Source organism: Cavia porcellus, unplaced genomic scaffold (assembly GCF_034190915.1).
Source record: "Cavia porcellus strain 051 isolate PalLab524CR breed Dunkin Hartley unplaced genomic scaffold, mCavPor4.1 scaffold_1, whole genome shotgun sequence".
Lineage (NCBI taxonomy): Eukaryota > Metazoa > Chordata > Mammalia > Rodentia > Caviidae > Cavia > Cavia porcellus.
In genome coordinates, this window is record NW_026947484.1 from 37,422,879 (window position 1) to 37,449,225 (window position 26,347).

At 33.3% G+C, this 26,347-nt stretch overlaps 1 protein-coding gene across 3 annotated transcripts in view; it reads left to right on the top strand.

Moving 5' to 3' along the window:
* The window catches only part of Lrfn5 (leucine rich repeat and fibronectin type III domain containing 5), a 276,969-nt gene that overhangs the window by 94,766 nt on the left and 155,856 nt on the right, over nt 1-26,347 (top strand). For 2 of the 3 annotated variants that reach the window (XM_063246950.1, XM_063246941.1), the window contains exon 2: nt 24,808-24,983. The exons of the other annotated variant lie outside the window; for it this stretch is intronic. The gene's annotated coding sequence lies outside the window, so the exon portion shown is untranslated. The remainder of the gene's footprint in view (nt 1-24,807; nt 24,984-26,347) is intronic. 3 annotated transcript variants of the gene reach the window in all.

Genomic DNA, 26,347 nt, shown 5'->3' on the forward strand with positions numbered 1-26,347 from the left:
AGTTATCTATCTTGTATGTGTATGTATATACACATACATACAAATATGTATGCCTTAGTGCTTTTAATGGGCCATGCTTATAAATATATATGAGGAAAAAATAGCGATAACAGCAAGCAGCTCTGTGCATTATGGGTGCCCTGTTCACTACACACTCCCTCTCTTCGGTACAGTTTCGAATCATTCTGAGAAAAACATGCTTGATGCCTCTGTCTTAGAGCAATACGTTCAGGAGTGGTTTAGACCAAGACTGCTTGGATTAATGCGTAATGAAGATAGACTTTCTGAAAACAGAAAAGTGTTTTTCTCATGTTTAAAACAAAATTATGAAAGTTAAATTTTGTATTTCTTACTAGATCCAAATCCAAAATATAGTAGCTTTAATTTCATAGGTATCTGTATGGCAGGGGACCAGCCTTAGAGTAAGACCCGTATTCTTTATTTGAAGAGAGCTGGAAATCTTCACTAGGAGATAGAATCCCTGTGACTCTATAAATTGCACCTTTGTGACCAAAATACATCTTCAGAAGGGCTGTCCAATGTTAAGCAATATTTTTCTTTCCATTTAAAGCTTGTCTCAATTTATTTTCTTTTATAGTCAGATCTATCCTAATAATTTCATTAGCCTTCATAAAATGTCTGTTAGAGATTCCTAAAACTGACATTTTACATATTGTATAACTTTAATGAACCTCGCTAAGAAACAAGGTCTCTGAATTCCAACAGTCTTAAGAAATTTCTCCTGACAGAAGTATTTCTTTAGCCCCAGTCTTCTTATTTGCCCTTCAAAGTGGGAAAAAATTAAAACTAATTGAACAAGCTTCAAAGCACCATGGATCCAGCTTTAAATCTTTACTATGGGATGTAGGGATAGTTTTTATTTTTGTCTTATTATCAACTTAGTAGTATTTTCCAAGTCAGACACAAAATCCACTTCTAATGTTTGTTACACACAGATAAAATGTAGGCACATTGCAATGCATAGAGAGAGCAGATTACTGTATTCATAATAAGAGAAGTGCTATGATCTGTCTCATTATCTCAGTCACCTTGGGCAACTTACTTGACCCTTTTAAGCCTTCGCTTTCTAATCAGTCAAAAGAAAATACCATATCTACTTTATTGAACTTAATCTATGAAAATAGTAGGTTCACATTAAGATGACTATAGGGTGTAATTCTAGATTATGCACTCCATGTTCTCACAAGTCAAAGCATCACTAGTGTAAGTCACCATTGTGCTTATTGAAATTAGCCAACTGTATCATTAAATGTCAAGTTAAGTACCCATCCTTTATTTGTTTGACATGGATTAGAAAGGGCAGAGAAATATGTCTTTAGCTAGTAACAAGTCAAAATGCTAGTTATTATATCTATTTTATGCATACAATTTATATATGTTTATATTACATATATATATTTTAAAAAGTATAAGTTAAGGCAGTTAATTTTTGGAATTTGGATATTTTGAACTACTAGTTAACATGCCCTATGTATGTAAGGAGGATGAACTTGTTAAATGAAGCAGGCATTGTAATTCATTCCCTCAAATTTATCTCATCTTTTCTTGACTGTAGTTTCTTAGATGGGCCCCATTTAATCAAAACATCCTGGTGATCCCACCTATATTGTAAGTGAGTGGATGGGACATTCAGTTCACAATAGTGGTTGGCATCCAGTTGGTAATAGGGATGGATGTTTTATTATTTCCAGGTAGTATACTTTTGGTTTCATAGAATTGGTTGGTCCTTTGTGTTCTCTCTCTCTAATATTATACATACAAGAGGTGTATGTATAATACAGTACATGATTAAATTTAAAGAAAATCATTATGGTAAAAAATACATTATCACAAGCATGATGGCACACTCCTGTAATCCCAGTAGTTGGAAGGCTGAGTTAGGAGGACAATTATTTTAAAAGAAAAGACTATTTCTTTTAGAAATCATAGTCAAATAACTTCCAAACATTGAAAGACATACTTATTTGTCATTTTAGCACATTAAGAAAGACTTTTGTGGAAGCATATGCTTTTGAGGCTGTCAAATTTACAAACCTAGGCTTACTTAAAACATATTAAGAAATTTACATTTTATTACAATTTAGCTAGCTAATTAAAAAAATATTTAAAGAATGACTACTCAAAACAGAAAACAGGTAGAAATAAAGCATATTTTCAAAGAAAAAAAATAAACTGTAAGCAATCACTAGTTGATGATTACATATTGTCCTGTTACAAATAGTTGTTCAAGATACAAAAGTGAAACATACAAAGTTGGGATTCAAACAGAGAGGCTTCAAATTATTCTGTTTAACTATCCAACAAAAACTTAGCAATATGGTTATCAATCTTATACACTTAAACATACATGAAGTTATCCATATCTTCATTTATGTTGAGATTAAACAAACCATAGCAGGCTAAAATCACTCTGAACAAAAAATAATAGTATTGCTAGATTTCACAATAGGACACTACAGGATCAGCACTGGATACTGTAGTGTGTCTTTTTCTTTAAAGTATTTGTTCATTTCATCATGTGTTATAAGATCAATTCTTGTAAAATGTTTATAGGTTCTATGCATGCATGAGTCTTAACGTGTATTTCTATCCTTTCTATATTAGAGGGAGAAACAAAACAAAGCAAGACAAACAAAACATATTCCCATAAATGCATGAAATGAAAAAGACATATTAAACCACTGTACAAGGAGTTCTACCATGGTTACTGTGTTGTCTCTTGTTATCTTTGATAAAATTATCTATATCAGCAAACATAATATAATTGAATATAGCAGGAAATAATATTAAAAGAAACAAAACTTTGTAGATAGTGTAAAACTTCAAAAACAGGTAATAATCAAACCAGAATGGGCATCATAGTGAATCTTGTCATCTTCAGTGTAGTTGCCTATACTCTCAAACTTGATACAATCGATGATAACAGTTTTGAATAAAATCTGTCAATACCAAACAGCAATCAAACAAGCCAGATTTAACTAAGATCAATCATGATAGTAGAGTATAAGTTATACAGGGCTCCAGATTAAGTTAATAGGAAATTAAAAATGATTATTGTACTATATCCTATTATTTTTGGGATAGCTGTCTGTGTCCTCAGATCTAGTGCAAGTAGACAAACTGGGACAAAATAAAGTCTGTCTAAGCAGAGCCATGCAAGTAATATGGATTTTAAATCCTGATACACTATTAACAATATCCTATGCCATCTTTTTAAGAGTATTCCTCCCCTTTCAGTCCCTCAAGGTGCACTTTGCATTTTTGGGTCTACCCAACACTCTCAGTTTTTAAATTGGGGGGGGACCTGCTATTTACCTAAGTGGCTCTGAATCTTCTCCCTCCTGGACTTGATCTCAAGTTGACTTTACCTATCAAAGCCTGTCTTTACAACTTATCTATATGGGCGAGTCGCCCCTATTACTCTCTGGTTCCCTGTCACGTAGAGCATTGTTTTCTTGTATTTGATTTTTGGTCCATAAACTCTTTTTCAAGTTAATTGTATTTCTCTTAAATAACATCTGGGTGGACCTTACCTCCTGATCTACTCTGCCAGTGTTCCTCTTTTTTTTTTTTTCTTTTCTTTTCTTTTTTTAGTGTATCAAGGCCATCTATATTAGTGATTATAACCAACCTTCTCTGCCTCATTTCTGTTGTGCTCTTTTTCTGCCATTAGTTGTCTGCTTTGCTTCTTCATTCCACTTTCTGCTTTATTCATTGAGCCCTCTTTGCCACTGCTCCTGGAACGCTGGTACTTTTCTCTCTCTTTAGAATGTCCTACAGAGTTGGACTGGTGGTCAGGAATTCCCCCAGTTCCTCTTTGTCTTGGAAGCATCTTGTTTCTCCATTAATTGCTGAGACAGTTTTTCAGGGTACATCAATCTATGCTGGGGGTTATTTTCTTTCAGGGCTTGGAATACTTCACTCAAGCTCTGCTTGATTTGATGGTCAATGTCGAGAAGTATGCTATGATTTTGATGGGTTTTCCTTTATTGGTGATATGTTTCTTTTCTCTGATGGCTTTTAATATTCTGTTCTTATATTGAATTTTTGGGATGTTGATTATTATATGCCTGGCTGTAGCTTTGTTGTGATTGCAGGTGGCTGGAGTTCTGTATGCTTCATACATCTGAATATCATTTCCTTTTCCTGTGCTTGGGAAATTTTCCTTAATTATTTCTGTGAATAGCCTTTGTAATTTCTTTGTTTGTACCCTTTCATCTTCATTCACATTCTTTATTCTTAAGTTATAGATCTTCTTGTCTTCTATCCTTTGTATTATTACTGCCTTTTTCCTTGTTATTTTTCAGAAATTTTTCCTTTCATGATCACATATTGCAAACCTGTCTTCCAGTTTGGATAATCTATCCTTAGTTTCTTTCAAGCAGTTTTGCCAGCTCTCAGTGGAGTTTTTTATTTCCTGATAATCTCTTTGAACCTGCTTCATGTATTCTTTGTTTTCTTTATATTCTTTATCAAGTGTTTCTCTTTCTTTGTGTTGTACTATTCTTCTGTGTTTTCTTGAGAGGCGCTTAGCTTTCATTTTATTAATCTACTTGTATCTTGCTTTACTTGGTTAAATATTTCACTTTTGAACTCATTTATGAGGTCCCAAAGATATCTCTTTATGTCCACTGATGCCATGTCTGATATTGCATATTTGCCCTCCTCAATCTTTTTTGTATTTACCTTTCCTAGATCAGTGTTCTCAGGGTTGGAGGCTGGGGACTTTTTCTTGCTGCTTCCTCTTCTCATGTTTTTGGTTTCTTCCATACAGGCATACAGAGGGAGTCCTAGTCCCTTTCCTTTTTGATTATGGTCCTTCTGAAGTGTGCTGGCTACTTAATCCTGCCCACTCCAGTATGTTATTGAGGTGCAAACAGGGGCAGAATATGCTGGCTCCTCCCCTCTGTCAACCTGATGAGGCCTTCATGGCGTTAGTGTGTGCAGCAGGTATGGAATTGGTTTGGGACAACTTATTGGGCCTCAGTCAGGGGCATGACCCAGGCCAAGCATAGCCCACCAATCTCGTCTGGGAAGGGAACAACTGACTGAAGTCACTATTGCTCCCTTTTCTTGCCAGTCCTGCCTGATTGCAAAATGTTGTCCCATTGGCGCCCATTTCCCATGGAAGTATTTTATTCCTGGCACTCACCATAGGGCAATACAGGTCCCTTGCTGACTACGTTCTCTGTTGGGCTTGCCGAACTCCAACTTCAGTGTGACTGTGGTTCCAACGAGTCAAAATAGTGGGAATTCAGGTGCGCAAGAGCACAGAATCTTAGCTGCCTTCATAGTAGCCCCAGGACTGCATGTTTGACTGGTTCTTTTCGCTTAGTTTCTTCCTGGGGCGAGAGGATCTATTTCCTTTTGTCTGGGACTCCCCATGATGTGTGATTTCAGCATCTGATTTGTCTGTCTTAGTGAGCCTCTGTATTCTGCTCTTATCTATCCACCATCTTTACTGGAAGCCCCTAGCTAGCTAATTTTTAAAAATGTATTGTAATATGCTATAGCAAAGATTTGAATAGTTTGCACTTGGAATTTATAAACTAATGTTCATCAGTTCACATGAATGGACTCATTAATTAGAACATAAAGTCACACTATAGATTTTAAGTAGCAAAATTAGCTTTAATAGCATTTTTATGTAATATATTAAATATGAATTTCACCTCTTATGCATTATTGTTTTTCCATTGATTATAACAAATATAATCCTAGTGATTCTAATTCACAAATGTCAAGTTATAAACAATCTAATGTCTGTATTAATAATATATAAATAGCATATTATACACTAAGCTTATAAATCTGTTTTAATTAAGTTTCATCCATTCATGTGTCACATATTAGCTCATCTTCATGACTATCTTACTAATTTTCTTACTCTTTCAACTTTCTACCTTAAAGCTCAGTAATAAGTCACCAACTTTAAAAAGCCTTGTGGATTTTGAAGGTCAATACTTCCTACTTTTTCCCATTTTTCATTAGGTTTCTTTTCTGAATTGTTACCCTTTTTTTTTAACCCATTGAAATGAAAAGTCACTAGTATATTTTATCTTGGAGCTTCTTCTTTTTTTTTTTAATTTTTCCTTTCTTTTAGTAGATAGTAGGAGTCTTGTAATAGCAGTGGATTTATTGGTGTAGTACCTTTCATCTATTTTTCCATTTAAGTTTTATGATCATCGTAATGAGATCTCCAGAATTAGTGCTCATATTTTAGTTTTGAAAACCTGTGGGCTTAAAACGTTACAATCATCACGAGGTGGTATTTAGCTAATAAGGCAGATATTTCTATCAGTGTCAGGATGATAAGCCGGGGCTCTCTTACCTCCAAGTCCAGGTCTCATGATTTCTCTTCCTTTTTTTTTTTTTTTTTTCTCATGACTTTCTCTGCTGTCAGAGGAAGCTGGTGTTTTACTGCTTCTTCAATCACAAGTTTTATTCATGCATATCATCTAGCTACTATGTCAGCCAGGAGGGATATCTTTCTGGGTCTTCTAACACTTGTTATTTTTCACTGCCTGATATGTGGTTACTGATCCTGTGTCTCAGAACTGAAACCTGGAAGTCAATGCTATTCACTACTTCTGGAGTCAGAATATTCCTCTGATTTATGCCTGTCTCACCTTCAAAGAAACTTCATTTGATTAATAGTTGTCTTGATTACAGTAAAATTCTAAATCTGGGTACCATTTCAGAGTACTTCTGGTCAAGCAGTGTTTCTGTGTCCTTTGCAACACATTGCTTGGCTTGAGACCTGTCAAGATCTTCCCAGGAATACACAGCTACTTTCCTGTGGTCCTTATTCCTAATTTCCAAGGTTTTATTTGTTTTCCTTCCTTTTTTGTAAGGTGGGGAAAAAAAGACAGGTTGGAAAATCTGATTATTAATCTCTTACATAGAAATACAATGAAAGTTATCTCTGAAATAGCTATAATTCTGCTGGTTAACACTTCTGATCAATTTGTAGTATTTTTCTAATTATTACATGTGTTTGCTCTTAGAAACATAAACATATGCTATCATGTTTACCTGATGACTCAAGTACATTAATTGGATGAAAAAGGGACTCTGTTAGTTACCTTCACTGTCTATAGACTGAAGGGATGTCTGTATTTGGGGATCAAGAGCAGGATATTTGTACAAGTTATTTGTTTTCCTCAATCACAATGTTTTCACTATGGATACCATTATTTTTGCTATTTTATAAGTCTAATTATTCAAAAGAATTCATGGAACTTTTATCACTGCTTGTCTTCTGCATAAAGTGTTTTTTGCTTTTCTTTCTTGTCTTGTTAATCAAAACTCTGTCACAGCTAGGTGAAACATCATCTATGTTACATAACAAATATACTAGTTAGAAAATTAATGTAATTGATTTGTGTTAGACCAAAAAGCAAACACATTTCATTTTAAGGAACATTCTGAAAGCAATAAATTTAATAGAATAACTCTAATGAGTGCATTTCTGTAAAACAAAGTTCACATTTTCCCTTTTCTGATTTTCTTATGCCCAACACAACTATCAGTCTCTCATTTTTCAAAGGCCATTTGGATTTTGAAGCAGCCTGATTTCCTTTTCAGATCACTTTGTTATTTCCCTTTCCCCTTTACAGGAGATTCAGAATTATAAGACGTTCTATTCATTATGGTTAAATTAATGAATGAAATAAACATACACACATGACAATATAGAAGACATTTTGATTTTGTTTTTTGAGACAAAGTGTCACTACATATTTCAAGTTGACCTTGAGCCCACTATGTAGTCCAGCCTGGCCCTGAACTGGTAGTGATCCTCTTATTTCAGTCTTTCATGTACTGAGATTATAAGTGTGTGCCACAGCCATCTATGTGAGTGATTTTTAAGAGTGAAAAATTTGTAATAAAGTGATTGAGCATAATATTTGCCAGAGACTATAATGTGTATTAATGTTAACGAAGAGTTTTAGTCTTCTATGTGTGAACATATATTTATTTTCATTATTTATTTCACTTTGGGCTGTTTCACAGATTTTGTTGTTGTTGTTGTTGTTGTTATTTTGCTTTGTTTGCATTTTTATGCTTAAGAAGAATTTTGTTCTGGGACAAGGTCATAACTTTTTTTTTTGTTTTCTACAATTCTATGATGTTGATTACTCAGTAATATGAGTAAGACATTTTCAACTTAAAATTATTTATCATACGAATCACTTAAGATGAATGATTGTACACATGCATGAGGAAACACAATTAAAAGTAAGTTAAAATAGCAAAATGTTTATTGGTAGCTACTTATCTAGATGTCTTTGAGCCAGAGTTTTTATCCTCTGTATTAATAACATGTTCCAGTTATGAAAGTTATAGATAGAGTAGCATCCAAAAATCCTGTAACCAAAAATCCAGTAGATCTCTTTTGCATTTAAGTGTCAAATTTTCAAAGAGGATATTTGAATTTCACTTGAGATTTCAAGGAAATGTAGAATTATTTCTCTTGTACAGGGAATGGAAAATAAAAAGGGAAAAGTGCCCAAAAGGGAAAGTTAAAATCGTTCACTCTTTGTACATCTTTGCTTAGTGTTAGTTACGAAAGTCTTCTTTTGGCATATCAACACAAGATGTACTTCTCAAAATATCCCTATTGAGAGAGACATGGAATTTTTATTTTGAGTTGTTTTGTGAAGGACTTTTTTGTAGCATTTAGGGTTCATTGAGACTGAGAAGTCTTTTTGGAAGGTACCATCTATTAACAACTAATGATCAACTTGTAACACCTAGCTGAATCAGTATGGTTCTGGGTGTAACAACCTCAGGCAACAACCTGAGGATTGTTGCAAACAAAACAAAAAGAGAACTGGAGGGGAAGATGGCGTGCTGTTGATTCTTCTGGAGAAGCTTGTCCTGCCAGCTTTCCTGATATAAACTCAGCTGTTCTTATCATCAGAGGAGCTCAAGACTTCGCTGTAACCCTGGATGGCTGTGATTCTTTTTAGGCCAGCTCTTCTCCTTATTTTGAAGTTTGCTTCCCTTGTCCACTGCACATCCCTTAGCCTGCTGGCACAGATCCGTCAACCCACTGGCACAGCTTTTCTAGCTTTCACCACTCACTTTAGGACCTTCACAGCACAATCTTTGAAACAGACTTACATGAGACATTGTCATGGGCACTAGGCCTCCAATTGGATTCATGGAGGATATTGCCTTCAGCTCTAGGCCTTCAGCTGGACTCATACAGGGCATTGCTGTAGAATCCAGGACCTCAGCTGGATTCTTTTAGTCTCCAGTGTGTGGACAGCTCTCCCAGCCTCTTTTGCATTTGATTCTTTGATGACTATTATAAAATACTCCTATAAATTATATATCTTGTGTAAGTCCTGTCCCTTGTAAACTGTTTCAACATCTGAATTCATTTTGGTATTTTCTGCAAGTGTTGTCATGAACCATTTCCACAGAAAGTCATTTTGCTTCTCCTTCTTAGCTTTGTTAGAAATCTCTGGTATCTTTAATCACACTTATACAGCATTGAAATATTCCTAAGGATGTTTCACTTGCATCTCATCTTTATCTCAGGTAGAGTGTCTGCTTTGCTTCCATGACATAGACCCAAACTCATTTTCAGGACTCTGCTCCTTCAGTGGAAGCTGGTGATGATGCTGGAAATATCCCTCCTTTGTTTGAGGCTTTTACGAAACATAAAATGCTATACTTCACTTTGGGGAATCTGCCATTGATCAGATTCATTGAATAAACTTACAGAATCAGCAATCAATAAAAGACTTGTAGACACATTTAGTTGGTGTTGCTTCTTTTTGAAGAATACACAAAATGGGCTGTAACTATCCCTTTGAGAGCTCAAACTAACAATTTTTAAAAACCTATAAATTAGGGAAAAAGATTAAATATAGTCACTCAGCACAAATGGTTACATGTCTGAGTCCCACGAACATATATCATCCTAATGAGCCAGAGAGTCTCAAGGAAGGAAAAATGTCTCTATGTGTATTTATTTCAAAATATGCCAAAGACATTTTCAACTAAAAATATAAAAAAATAAAATCATTCTCTATTTTAATAAACAGGATGATACATACTGTGTGATTCTTAAAAATGACCTTTAATTAACTTCTAGATTTCCTTGTAATTAAGAATTATTATCTATTTTATACCTCTAACATGCTTTCTTACTTTTTGATCATTAGGTAAATCCATCAAATTTTCCGTATAAGTTTGGAAACATTTCCAAATTTTATAGCTGCCTTCTATCTTGAAGTCAAAATATGCATCTCTTGGTTCTAATGTTCTTAAATCAGTTGAATGTCTGAGCATTTTTGATGACAGACATTTTTATCACTTTGACAAAAATGGCATCTTTAAATTTAATGACTCCATCAAAAATTGATCAACTATGTTGTTTTTTGGTGAGACCTTTTAAAAATGAACTTACTAACCAACAATTTTTGAGATACATCAATTTTGGCTTAAAAACTCCATTTCAACTCTATCCATGAGTAAACTATTCACAGATGGCAGGATTGAACTCACTACCTCACACTTGCCAGGCAAGTGTTTATGCCACTGAGCTAAATCCCTGGCCCTTTATGGCATCTTTTAAAAACAAATCTGCAATGCAGTTTCCAACCCAGACACAAATTTTTTCCCAATAAGCTTGCCTTTTGCAAATAACCAATCATTCAGTAAGACCATCAGTACATGCATTATCTCTCTTCATTATATAAATATGTTTCTTCTGAGGTATAGAAAAAAATATTAGAATGACAACACTTTGAAACTCTAATTTTCTTTTTTAACCTTTGTTAAAAAAATATTTGAAAATATCTTCATACCCTGAATAGCTCCATGGGATATATATATGCCATATCTAAAATCACATATATTCCATATTATTTTTTAAAAATTTATATGCCCTTGAATTTAACTGAATATGTTCGAATTAATGAGTTCTTCAAATACTATTTTTAAAATCATGAATTAATTAGAAATAATATTAGAATATTAAATACTTTTTAATATCCACATAAAAACACTTAAAGGGACATAATGTCTCTAATTAAATAATGAATAATTCACCTACATCCATAGTTTCCTGAAAAATCTTTTATTGATGAAATCTAAATATATATAACCTATAGCTTATAATATCATACTTAATCTTATTAGTGTCATTTACCATTCTTTTTTTTCCCAATATTCAATGTCTGGTAATAAATGATTAGAGTTTTATTTAGAAATAAATACATATATAGTGCATATATATATATATATATACACTCACAAACATTACTCATTACCATATTAAACATGATAAACCCTAGAAACTATAGAAAGCAACTTTTTAGTTTAAGGAGAATAAAGCAAAACAAAATAAGACAAAGCAGATGGGGCTGGGGATTTAGCTCAGCAGCATAAGCACCTACCTTGCAAGCAGGCAGTCGTGAGTTTGATCCTCGGTACTGATTAAAAAAAAAAAAAAAAGACAAAGCAGAACAGAGCAAAACAATGCAAATAACACCAGATTTCAGAACAAGACTACCGGAAATCAACAGTGGCTACCATAATATCTCTCGTTTTCTTTGACATAGTTGTCCATATCTTCACACAAAATAAGTTAGTACAAAACAAAATAGTATAAAAGAATCAAAACAAAAGAACGACAGTCTTATTGGCTTTTAAAACCAGACACTAGGAAAAGACAGTAATATTCCAGTTTTTAGGTCTATCTTCTAATACTACATTGTATTCCAAAAAAGGTATGACGTACTAATTAAACTTCATTTTTTATAATATTGCTATTTGTCACTTCTTCACTAAATATTAAAAATAGCAACCATATTTATGTTTCCTTCAAGTACTCAATAATATGCTAAATTGTCTTAGCAAAGTTTCCTAAATGCACAAACATTTTAGTGATTTGTAGTTATAGAAGGCTTTATTAGGTTGCGCATAGAATGGTAAGTAGATGCCTGATACATCTTGCAGGAAAATGCATATATAAACAGATGAATTTCCCAGGGTTTCATAAATGCTATTTTATATTCTAAAGAATGTAATATACAATTGATTGACCATTCTTATGAGTCAGGAAGAATTAACAAAATAAATATAATTTGTATGTGAACTCAATGTACAAGTGTATTATAACAATGACATAGATAATATTTTGTGACTTATTAAAACATTATAGGTTTCTATGTTAGCAAACACAATGTAATTTTCATTTTATGACTGAGTAGTGTTTTAGAGAAAATGAGTGTATTGGTTCCTTGAAAAGACCAACAAATTTGATAGATTTCCCCCTCAAAATCAAAAGAAAAGCAGAAGGATTGCAGAAGATGTGAAAAAACTGGAACCCCGACAGGGAATAAGAGAGAAGACTCAAATGCTGTAATTAAAAGAATGAAACGAATAGTTAATACTAATGCTATAGAAATAAAAGAAAGAAATATGACTGTGCTATGAATAATCAAACACTGTAAAATAGAAGCCATACATGAAATGAACAAAGTCTTAGAAACATAAAACCTACCAGGACTATTACGGAGAATTATAATATCTCCACAGATTCATAACTAGTGGAAAATTGAAAAGTAATAAAAATCTGGCCAAATTTCTGGACATGATGGCTTTAACAGCGAATTCCAAGATATTTTTAAAGAAGTGCCCACATCAGTTCTCAAACTTACAAAAAAAAAAAAAAAAAAAAAAAAAAAAAAAAAAGAAGCAGGCAAGAAGAGTCCCTAATTTCTTCTATTAGGTTGCTCATTATTAAAGCCAGACAAAGATGTTATGGCAAAAGAATACTACATATCATTATGCATTATGAATACTGATGCAAAGTTTTAGAAAATGCTACCAGACTGAATTGAACAGCATATTAAAATGATTCCATGTCATGACCAAATGTGATTTGTGGAATGGATTGCTCATCATGTTAAAAATCGATCAGTATAACATGCCACATGAACAGAATGAAGAACAATGAGTTTCTCAGTTTATACTGAAGGAATTTTGACATATTTCTAAACTATTTCTTAAAAAATAAGCTAGATCATAAGGAAATTATGTCAAATTTTTTAAAGCAAAAAAAGAATCATAGAGACTATCATACTCAATTGTGAAAGACTGAGTGCTTAACATGCTACTAAAACTACTAACCAGTTCAGTTAGACAAAGACAAAAATGAAGACACTCAAATTGAAAAAGAAGTGAAATTACCTCTGCCTTTATATGACATGATCATAAATGCAAATGGTCAAGAATAACAGGAAAAAGGACTTTCATTACTTGATGCAATGAAACTATAAATCTTAACTACCACAAAACACTAACTCACAACCGTAGGATGACATCATACTCCTGCCCCCCAACAATAAAAGGAAAGAGAAGCAGACTGGAAAAGAGGTGAAGATATTGGAACTACAGTGCATCACTGATGAGTTGATGTGCATGTTCCTTAGTATAGCCAGTGAGGGAAAACATATGGTGGGTTCTCCAAAAACCTAAAAACAGAGCTATTACATGATTCAGGAATTCCATTCTAGGTACATTGAAAAGAATAAAATGAAGAGAAAACAGGGTATTGAAAAACATTTGTGCATCCATACTTAGAGCACATTATTCACAAAGCTACAATGTAGACGCGATCCTTCAGTCCATCAACAATAAATGGATGAGCAAACTGTAGTGTACCTACATCTTAGACTATTATTCAGCCTCATAGGAAAGTGTGACAGGTGCTAGAATATGGATGAGTCTTGAATATACTATGTTAAATAAAGCAATTAGGGAAAGGCAACTTCTGTGTGATTCTACCCATTTAAGGTATTTAGAGTCATCATAATCAGAAAGACAATAAATGACAGCTGCAAAGGAATGAGGTGAGAAGGGTACAAGGAATCACGTTTTCACTTTTCAAGATAAAGAGTTCTGACCATGGATGATGATGATGATTATACCGCAACGTAAGTGTGCTTAGCACCAATTTACATACTTAACATTTAAGACAGTAAATGTTATATGCATTGTTTCAATTTTTAAAATTGATTAAAAATCTAAATGGTTTGCTGTGCATACAGTTTAAGTTAATGGTGAAAGCCAGATGCTTGTGTTTTCTGTGCAGCACTGCCATGTCGTACATGTCACACAATTCAATTTGCATTTTGTAACAACAATCATTACGGTGATGGAACCATAGAAACACAGTGGATATATTGTCTTGTGGAAGGCTGGAGTGCCAATTTCCTTTATGTAGCTGTTATATAAATGCATGTGATAAACAATGTTTAAATGACTTATAATAAAGAGAGGTGAGGTTTATTCATTTGCTTGTTTTTGCTTTTAGTATATGGAAGCAAACTTAAGACCTTGTGCTTGTGAGGCAGGTGCTGTGCCACTAAGCTATACCCCTGGTCCCAGTGAACCCCACTCATTGGGCTCTTCTACTTACCATGACGATTTGACCCTCCAATTTATTGGTTAAAGAATGTGATTTGAGCTGGGCATGGTGACACACACCTATAATCTCAGCACTGGGGAGACTGAGGCAAAAAGATCATGATGATTTTGAGGCCAGACTCAGCTAAAAATAAATAAATAAATAAATAAAAGTGAGAGGGAACAGGAACAAAAAATATTAAATACACCAAATCAACAGAGCACCATTGATAAGATGAGAAAATGTTCATTCTAATTTTGTATGTTCATTACCACTAAATCATTGCCATAATTAAGAATGGAGTTACTGATTCAAGTTGGAAAAAGAGAATATACTTTTTTTAAAAATAACCTCATAAACAGTAATTACAAGTCTAAATCAATAGGTCTATGTACATATTTTTAAACTGTGTTTCTTTCATTTTTATGTCAAATATTTTGTCATTCATTAATTTTTGATATGTCAAGGTAAATTTAAGCATACCTTGCCCTTACCTCAAATACAGGGAAGAAGAATATACATATGTGATTTAACAGTTTTGCTCCTCTGAATTACACTTCCTATATTTCTCTCTTCCTTTAAATGCTAGTGGCTCTCTTTTTTCCTGATTTGGTTGAAATTTCTTGTGCTTGAGTAACTTTTTGTATGAATTCAGTAAACAGAGAAAGTAAAGAGCCTTACAAAACTGGATTCTGTTCTTTTACCTGAACTTTTTCAAGTGATTTATCATCTCTTAAATGACACATATGAAAAAAAAAAAAAAACTTTTGAAAAATGAAAAAGTGCATTTATGAAGTGCCAAATTGCCTTTTATTTTGTTCTAGTCTCAATTGTCCCTTATTTGTTAACACATATAATTAGTTCAAAGAAGAAAATAAAATTGTGCTTTTGCTCAGAAACTTAGTCTTAGTTAATTGAACTCAGTCAAAGCTAACTGAACAATTATATCGCACAATTAAAATTCAAATACACACTTGTAGTTGTTAAGGAGGTTACGATTAACTTGGTCACGCATCATTATCATAAATTAGAGCATTTGGGGGTAAAAGAATTCGAAGTATTTTCCTCACACATGTATATGCACCCCACCCATTAAGAAGATTTCTTTCTAAATGTGTTCAAAAAAAAAGAGATGAGATACAGTTTCTCATTCATGTTTAATTTTAAGTACTTGTCTTGGTATCATTCAGTAGAATACATAAATCTATGTGTTTTTCTTATCATTTGGAAAGGTGTCTAAGCATATTACCCTGTAAGGCTGCAGGGATGTCAGCTTGACTTTTGGGACATGCTGGCCTCAACCAGGCTTCCTAGGAGAGGCTGCCCCACGGGACATATGCATTAGACAGCACCTATTGGCACACACTTTAGGATCCTGCAATCCTACACCCACAATCTGTGATACCCACATAGAACAGGGCCATCAGCAAATAGTGACCTCAGTGTCTTTAGAGCAGCCCGTACTCACATGGAACCATTAACCGTTTTAAAAACAGCTTTATTGAGATAAAATTCACAGCGTGCAGTTCACCGATTTTAAATGGTAGTTCCAGTAGTCCTGATTCAGTGGTGTGCAACCTGTGGCTACAATCAGTTATAGGACATTTTCACTGCCCAGCACAGAAACAAAAGCTCTGTAGCCAGCACTGGTCATTTCCCTTCCCCTTGTCTATTCCTTCCATCTTCTGTCCCTGGGCAATCCCTTACCTATTTTCTGTTTTTAGATAGTCACTTATCTATTTTCCATCCTCTCTATTTTTTATTTGGGACATTATTTGAACATTCCTATCTGACTCTATTTATATATCCAACTCTCCCAGCTACCTCAATATCTGGGATATCCACTTGTTTTAAAATCACAGAGGAGAGAGGATATGCAGTATTTTTGTCTTCCTGTGCCTGACTTTTTTCAGTCTCTGTAATGTTCACAAGAACCACAAATCAGTTCTTAGCCTAGAATTGTATTTGGAGATATCTTGTTTTATCTTAATGTTTCCACTTTTTTCCTAATAATTTTAAAATTTCAATCATTGAGAATACTCAGACTTTCCCAAGATGAGTGTCTCCAGGGATATTTTCCTAGAATTCAGAATTGGACTTTGTATTTGAGGTACAGTTTGGTAAGGATAAGATAACTCAATGCATCTATTAGATTTGTTATGTTATGCCTTTTATACTACTTAGCACAGAGATTGCAGTCCTGAAACAAGTGACCTTAAAGATTTATGGAAACAATTAGTCTCCTGTGTGTATTTCATGAAATTTAATTTTTAAATTATCTTTTACCTACACTATTAATACTTAAGTTTCTATTAAGAAACTTAGATGGAGAATTTATTCAAATTATATATGAATATGATCAGATAGGAATATTCAAATACTTTTGAGTTTATCTTGTTTTACTTTGACTGTCTTTGCTCATATATTAAACCTATGAAGACATTTTTAAATCCCACTTTTGTGATAGCCACATTTACAGATTTAATAAGCATTAGTTCTGTCCTTTTTCAAGTCAGTGTTAAAATACTGAATAGGAAAAGACAAAGGACCACAGCTTTACCCTACAACAAAACAATGTATCTGAAAGTGATTTGCAAACACTACTTTGTATTCATCTGTAGATATGCATCCTTCCTCTGCATTTAATGAATAATAATTTGTAATCTAACATTACGGATAATTCCTCTGGTGCAGTTTTCATGAGTCCTTCACCTTTTATCCTTCACTGATCTGTCATCCAAATAATTTCTAATTGCATTTTATGAGTTTCACTTTTCTCTTGAGTCATTTATTTTATTTTAAAGTGAAAAAAAGAATAACAATGATGATACAGAATTTCACAGCAAAATAATAGGAGATTAACAACAGTTTAATATATTGTGTATTGTCTTCAAAGTAGTTGTTCAGGATACAAGATATAGTGATAAAAATGAAAACACAGACTGTTCTTTCCGATGAACTAACAGATTAGTAGTATAATTATCTATCTTGTACACATATATAACATATCTCTATCTATATCAATTTTTACACCTAATCTTTTCCTTTCTTTCTTTTTCCTTTCCCCTAGCCCAGTTCTTTCCTTTTGAGCAGTTTCTTTCCCTTTCATAGGTAAACATTGTGTGGGGTTATTTCTTTTAAAGAGCTTCTCCACAATAAATAATCTATGAATTTTTTAGTGTATAACTTTCCTTCATTTGCATTTAACCTTTTAATTAGTATGTCTTAAGGGTCTGCTGTACTGAAGTGAGTGTGCTAGAAACTGTAACTACTCAATTATCCCTATAAGAGTTCCAGACCTCTGAAAGCTTATAGGCCAGTAAGAGATTGAAAACACATGATGTACCATTAGAATGGAAAAGTTTTAATGGAATCACTCTCATTTTTAATTTCTTACTTCTTGCTTGTCATTGGAAACTTGTTTCTAATGCCCTCTAACATCCACTAAAGAACTATTGGTATTTCCCATATTTCCCACACCCATATTGCTTTTCAGAATGTTTTTATGGTTCTAAATTCCCATTCTCCATGTGGTTCTTTGTATGTCTAACGTTGTTCCAAAAAATCTTCTTTTAACCCACGCAGGGTCTGATTTTCAGTTACTCAACAGTTGTCCAGGACACAAAACCTTATGTGAAGGCAACTATTCTTAGAGTAAGCACTTTAAGGCATTTAAACCACCTCCTTCCATATTTCTGTCTACTATATATGTATGTACACATACACATATACAGATTACAATTTATCTGTGTATATGTTTATAGAAATATATATGTGAAATGATATTAAAACAGTCTACTTTATATAGCTATATTGCTTATTGCATATTCAGGAAAGTATATTAAAATATTCCATTTGTACATTTGTGTGAATGTATGTTATTTAACTACACGTGAGTTCAATTTAGTTATTCTGAATAGTTACTGATTTGGGTTTGCCCATTTTAGTAGATTAACTTATTAATGGAACTTATTAAATATTTTATAGAACCTTAAAGTGATGAATTAAATACAAAAAATTCACCTTGTCAAAACACACAGAATTATTCCTATTCATGTTACTATGCATACTCTGTTACTATTCTTAGATCTTCTTTGGTTTTTTTAAGAAATTCTTATTTACATTTTACTTCCAGCTATTTATGGAAAGTGACTCAGACAAAAGCAAACAGACACTTAGCTTGACCCGGTGCACCAGTGCATTTGGGAGTTCATCAGTCACCTGTAACACAAACGTGGTGTGACACCTAACTTTGTCATTATGACAAAATTGTCTGGTTCTCAAAGCAAGGACAATTCACTACTTTCACTGACTAATGGATGTAATTTCTTTCTCCCTTTCCTATAGAATACACTTTACTCCAGATATATGGACAAAAATTTTTAATACATATATGTAGATAAACAGCAATTAAAACAATTTATTTGAACAATGAAACTTACTCATCTGGATTTTTTATTCTAGTAGAATTGTGAAATTGGCCTCAAACCATTGACCTTTCAGAGTCACCTTAGGTCCATGGTATATCATTATGTAGATTTCAAACAGATGTGAGAAACAGTACGGAGAGATCACCATGGAAGTATACGTGGTTTCTTTCTTACTCTTGTCTGGTAAAGCTAATATTAAACAAATATGCTCATGTATTACTTGAATAATGAATATTATTAACTAAATGGAATATGTATATTCTACTTTGACCAGTAAAATTTGGTTTTGCTTCCAAAAATGTGTGCTTGAGCCAGAATTTTGAAAAGACGCACAATGTAGGATACAGATCTCAAAAATATATTCAAAAGTGTTATTTAAAGTTTATATGTTTAGAGAATATACAGTATTAATATTTCTTTATGAAATCATTTCTGATTTGAGTACCAGTGCTGGGATATTAGAGGAAGGGAAGAAGAAAGAGAGGGAAAGGAAATGAGAAAGGCAGTGTAATGAGAAAGGGGTACAGGAGTCAAGTAGGAAACACTGTGTAGAGATACAGTACATGGAGTTACACTAGCCATGGCATCGATAAGCACCACTGATACGCCGTTTAATTTAAAAAAAGGAGAAAAACTGACATGCATGTTAGTGTGACCACAATATCTATTTGTTGACTTGTGACAAACCATTCCGACAACTTGAACCTTGTATTTTATTTTCTTCCTTTACCAAAGATGCTAGAGAGTGTTTCTTTCACTAGATAGAATACTTGCACTGCATGTTGAAGGAGAAGAAATTTACTTGGCTCATGATTTCAGAAGAGCCCTTCCATGGTTAGCTCTTTCCAAGACAGAGACAACCTGGCAGAAGGTACTGCAGGATAAAGCTGCTCAGGTCATGATGTTAGGCAGAACAGAGGAACAGAACCAGAGAGTGAAGGAGCCCTGGACACACACATACCTCAGGTCACCCCTGCATGACCCATGCTGATACACCAACAAGTATGCTTTTCTAATCCTGTAGGCAGCTCCCAAACCAACTAAGTTAACAGTGGAGTCTAAGGGTGGAGATGTGCCAAAGCTGTCTTTTTGTTAAAAATATTTCCAGAAAATATTTTAGTACAGCAAGTTTAAACTGTTAAGGACTTATTATTTGAAGACTTTGTATTATTACTTTGAATTCTAATCATTTGAATAAATATTAGTTATGCAAAAAAGTAATTATCCTTATATTCTCATATGTCCCTAATTTCATTTTTCTTTGCTTATTTTCATATGAGAATTTGTAATCATTGTGTAGAAGAAAGAACTTTTGTAATTGAGGTCAAATTGTATGACTACATTTTTTCAGTAAGTCAGTTATTAATTTAGCATCTGTTGTTATGAAAATACATTAAATTAAAATATCATTATGACGTTTAATAAATGTATTAATTTCTTAAAACCAGTGCAAATCGATCACTACCTCTGCTGGGTGTCTAAACTCACAGCCCATACAAAACCCATTCATCTTCGCTTATAACTTACAGAAAATACGGCATCACTTAAAGTTACTTTCAGTGGGTTGTTAATGGGAAATTACAAACGCGGTAATAAAATTTTTAGGTCACTAAGATTTATGTTTTATTTAACTGCTGAACTCTTGCTATTAGAGAAATGGAATGATTAGTTGTTCTCATTTTCAATGTGACATTTACATTAAGCAATAAATGCGCTAGTGGTACTTTAATTTATTTGTCATATGATCTTGGATGTGAGGTAATAATTTGTAAACATTTTGCTATAGCCAAATATATGGCACTACACTTTTGTCCAATGATACGAATGCATTTCCATATTCAATCAGTGTTTCTAATTTAATTTCTAAAGTAGTTTTAATATTGTTATTGTTGAACAAGTATGTTTTAATAAAAGTGTTTATATGAATCCTTTTGAAGATTTATATATTTAAAATGGTGCTAATATAAAACTATTTCTAATTTTACTCTGTTTCTGTTTGAAATTATTTTGAAGTCCTTTGTCTTAATAAACAAACACTTGCGTTATAATTTCAGTTTGAAGTAGTCCTGTAAAGACAACGGCTACATTATACTAAGCAATATATTATGTCACTATTACTAACTAAGTGACTAAGTTGTTGTAAAAATATACTTATCAATTCATATAATTCAAAACATCTGGGTTTTTGTAACATGTAAATCAAACATGGATACTTAATCCTTGAATATTAATTGTGTTCAACAAAAGGTAAATAATGTAACAACTTTTTCAATGTTATTTTGTACTTTTAGGAATAATTTTGCCTGCAGTGCCCTCAGATACGTCAAGGCTATCTTTAGTTTTCAATGTGTTAAACATTAGGATAGATTTAGGAAAAAATTCCAGCAAAACTGAAAATAATTTCATACCAATATTGGAACTTTCACACACAGTGTTTTATATATATATATATATATAATTTTTTTTTTTTGGTGTGTGTGCTTTGTTTTGTTTTGTTTTTGTTGTTGATACCACAGATTGAACTCAGGACCTCACACTTGCCAGGCTAGCACTTATGCCACTGAACTAAATCCCCAGACCCTATAATTTGAAATAATTAAATATGCGTTGTAGTTTACTTTGTAATGCAAAACAAGGAACAGTGATTAATGTTGTTATTCCATCGAGATCTACCACAGGCTCATAACTATGATTCTAAACCAGGCCCTGCCTTTGATGATGAGTCCCTTAATCTCCTTTTTCAGAGAACTGATGAACAGAAGTAAAGACATCACAGAGGATGAGCAAGTAGCACTGTGTGCTGGAAGAGGAAGTAATTTTCTGTTTCTAAAAAAGCTATTACCTAATGACTTGAGATCCTTTGCTCATGTTTTTTTACATTCTTTCAAAGTGTAGTATTGCCATACAAGATAGATTTTAGGGACACAACCGTATTTCTTGGGAATACATGAACATAGCAGTTTCCAAATATTCTCAGACTGGGGAAGATGATCCATACAATAACAACTTTTAACTGAAATGTTGATCAGAATTTCTCATAATATGCTTAATTTAAACATTCTCTTGAGAAAATAAAACTTCATCTAATGTTAGATAATTGTAATATTACAGTCACCAGTTGGCCTTCCCCATCTTGGGATTGCACTGACCAATACATATATAGATGTTACCTGAGACTCTTTATTAGTCAGTATTGCATTGTTATATTGAAGTATTTGAAGCAGCCAAGTTAATGAAGAGAAATGGTTTTGAGGGCACGGTTCTGGAGATGCAAGCCCATGACTGGGTGATTCCAGTGATTTGTGCATCTGGTTATAGTGCCAGAAGGCCATGGCAAGAACATGTGTCAGAGCAAGCAGTGAGGAGCAATGACATCTTGGTTTGTTTGTTTATTAAGCCAGGGTCTTGCTGTATAGTCTGGCTTGCCTTCACCAAGTTATATAGCCAGGCTTGCATGAACTGCTTGATCCTCCTGCTTCAGGCTACCTGATGAACAGTTTCATCATGAGAGACAAAGCAAACAAAGAAAGAAGGGTGGAGTTCACAGGGAGAGCCTCGCGGTGCCTCCTCGCAGGTCTCCTCTCCCTCTAAAGGCTCACAATATTATATTCCCAATACCGCCACTCTTGGGAGTAAATTTATGAATCTTAGGAGAACATCCAAAACATAGTGAGAATTCTATAATGGTCTTCTGAACTGGTTATTTTGTTTTGACATTAAAAAAAAAGTACAGTGTGTGTTTGCCATCCATAATTTCTACATTCCTAGTGTGAGGTTGGTACATGTGTGTAACACACCTTTATTCTTCGTTGAACCCTTTTCCCTCCCCCCGTTGCTTCCCCCTTCATCTCTTAATTCTCTTTCCATTTGAGAAAGATCACCAACTTGCTATTATCTTTTATTTGACTACTTACACCTTGAGTTTCTCATATAAGAGAAACCATGCCATATTTAAGCTTATGTGTTCAATTATTTCACTCAACATTGGATGTCAAGGAGTTCCAGTGATAAAAACAGCACGATACTAGCATAAAACCAGACGGGAGGATCAAAGGAACAGGACAGAAAACAAAATGAAACAAATCCCAATGTATTCAACTATTTGATCTTTGACAAAAGGACCAAAAACATGCACTGGGGGAAATACACCCTCTTTAAAAAGTGCTACACCAGTCATTACTCAGGCCATGATAGGTGAGACACCTCAAGAGGTTAGTTCTAGATGAGAGATCTGCTTTCATGAACATAGCTACATACATGAACTAACACGTTGTTAGTTGCTTTTGATAACAGTAATATAGGAATAAATATAATCTATTTCATTTGGTTCTTGGGAGAATTCTTGGGAAAAATGATGCTGACGTGTTTTATGGTAGCAAGCACAGACTAAGTTCTTAATGATGTTATAAAAAAGGAAACACTGATTTCATTAATAATGAATTAATGTAAATGACTTCTTAACAAAAATGGCTTTTAGGTAGGAGCTGAGACAGTTTCTGTGATTTCCTTGATAAAAGAAATGCAATTTATTATCAATAAATCATCATCAACTGTTACATATTGTTGTGATAAATATTTTACACTGATAAAAAGTTCAAGTAGGTATCTGTCATTGATAGATTCTTAGAAATATTTTAAATACCTGTGGGCCAGTGGAGCAATCAGTCCCACGTCTGAATGGATCAGAAATAGTTGAAACTTAAAAATAGTAATTCATTATTTTCCACTACTTCATTAATCTGTGCCCTGATTTTTAGTGTTTTTGAGAATTTCACTATTAGTATATGTAACACCTTTACTATTAAATTCCTCATTATTGAGTATCTTAAGATAGTGGAATCACCTCCTTATATTTGTATTTGTAAGATTATTTCCATATCTTTATAAAAGGAGACAGCAGGAAAAATAAGCAAAGCATATCATTATTGTATCACATCTGATATTTTACTGCTGTGCTTGAAAAACGTATTATTCTTCACCTTTGCTTAAGCAAAGACTGGGGATGTAGCTTAGTTCTAGAATATTTGCATCACACTCATGAGGACCTGGGTTCAAATCCAGTACTTGCTCTTGCCCAGAAATGATGTGCTTTTGCTGATAAAATGGAATATCCAAGCAAAGTTACAATATGTTTATCCATTTCAATAAATTATTTTTTAAGAATCAGCCAATTTCTTCATTTAAAAAGTCAAGAGTTTAATATCAGTTGATGCTATCGTATAGCTGTTTAAGAAGTTAAATATTGAATTTCATAAAGTCAGGTAGATATAATTCAGATTGATTTGGAAGTTAAAATATCCATTTTAAGGTTAAATTTCAATATAATATACATATATGTTATTTTTTTTTCTTAGAGACATGTTTCAATTGACAGATTTTCTTCATTTAAGTAAGCATAGGCAAATAAAATTTAAAACATTAGCAGTATGGAGGCAGAGTTTTGTCAATTTTCCCCCAAAAAAGTCTATGCTTGTTATATGCAGTGATGAATAAATATGTGTGAGCTTATACAGTGCTTTAGTGTTAGACTGCTTTAAATGTAAAGGAATGCAATTTAAATGTAAAGGACATTGAACTATGTGGTTTATGATTATGGAAAAGCGCCTTTTCTTTGTTTCTTTCTTTTTGCAGTAATGGCAATTGAATCCATGGTCTTGCACAGTCTAGTACCTTAAGTTTCAAGATGAAGCTTCCAAATATGTAAAACAATCTTAACAAATTTATTGAAACAGACCATATTGAACATCCTCCTGGAAAGCCTTTTTTTGCAAATCTCTTTGAATTGTATTTAGTGACAGTTCTGATATAGTGGGAGGCTGACCATACATAAAGTTAATAACAATAGTTTCAAAATACTTCATGAGCACATTTGATACTTTTTTCTTTTCTTTTTTTCTTTCTGGCTGCTTGTCTCCTTTGAAGAGTCCCTGTAACAATTCAGCTAGGTGTTGGGAAGACATGTAGTAGCTGATCTCCTGTCCCTCTGACACCAGCTTCAGAATCAGCTTTGGAGATGCTTGCACCTTGTCTGATTTCTGCAGCAGCCAGGCAGAGTGCTGACTCCTTCACAGCAGTGAGGAACTCTTCAAGCTCCAGAAGTAAGTTGGTTACATTTGGCTTGATTATTGATATTGGGTTTAAAAACATTCAGGGAGGCTAATTAGCAGTCTTCCAAACTAATATAAAAATGAAAACCAACATGTATTTATCTTTTTTTTTTTTTAGTTCTGTTTTTCTGGATACATAAAATCTACCACTTTCTATTGAAAGCTTACATTCTTATGGGATTTTGTGATTATTCTTTGCAAGATTGTGTCTCTTACGCAGTATAATTTATATTTACAGCCTTAAAGCACAGCATGGAAGACATTTAAATAATAATCTTTGTGAATAAATAAATGGATTCAGAATGACCATGTATTGTATCAAAATTGTTTGGCTAATGCATTAGGAAATGGAATAAAGTCTCTGGTCATTTTAATTCTGAAAAATAGAATGCTATTTTGATGACTTTGATGTCCAGTGCTACTATATGGAGGGCAATGGTCGGTGGTAGAAAAATACTTTTCTGATTGGTTAGCTTATTGAACAACACAGTCTCTGTTTCATTGAGAGGTCATGGCCGCATGTGAATATGCTCACAAAAAGGTTGAAAAAAAAAAAAAAAAAAAAACAACTACATGTAAGAAAAACAATTGAAATCAGAGATTCAGTTGTCTACAGATGCATACTATAATACGCTGCACATAACTCCCAAACAGACTCCAAACTAGACATATCTCTGATATCCTAATTTTTAGATAAATCAAGTATACATACTAATGCTAATATTATTTATGGGCTCAGGGATTTAGCTCAGTGGCACAACGCCTGCCTTGCATGCATGAGGTCATGAGTTCAATCCTTAGTACCAAAAGAATTTTAAAAAATTAAAAATTAAAAATAAAACAATACTATATTTATGTTCATGGTACTTTAAAACATATTAACAATTTCTCGTGAAGTATCAGTCTTCTTGATCTATAATTATGACCGATAATTTTGTCATTCTTCTAGTTAAACCAGCTTAAATTTGAGATATTTCCTTTCTCTCCTCCTTCCAAATATGTTATAAAGCTATTTCTTCTCATTGCACTGTGTAACTACACAGCAAACATGGATATATTTTGCATGGTACAAAAGTTGATATAGCTTTGATTGTTATTAGTAATTGATAACTTAGCAGCTGAAATATTTTGAAGGAAAGAGAAGACACACTTTATTTTGCCACATATAACAATACTGCAATGTCATTATGCCTTTCTGAGAAATAAATGTATTCATCATTAACTGAATATAAAACTATTGCTAAATATGTATTTGTAAATCAGGATGCTATCTATGTTAGATTAAAATAGTGTATTGGTATGTTCAGAGTTATGTGAGAGGATTATTCTTAAAGACATAAAAATGATATACTCAG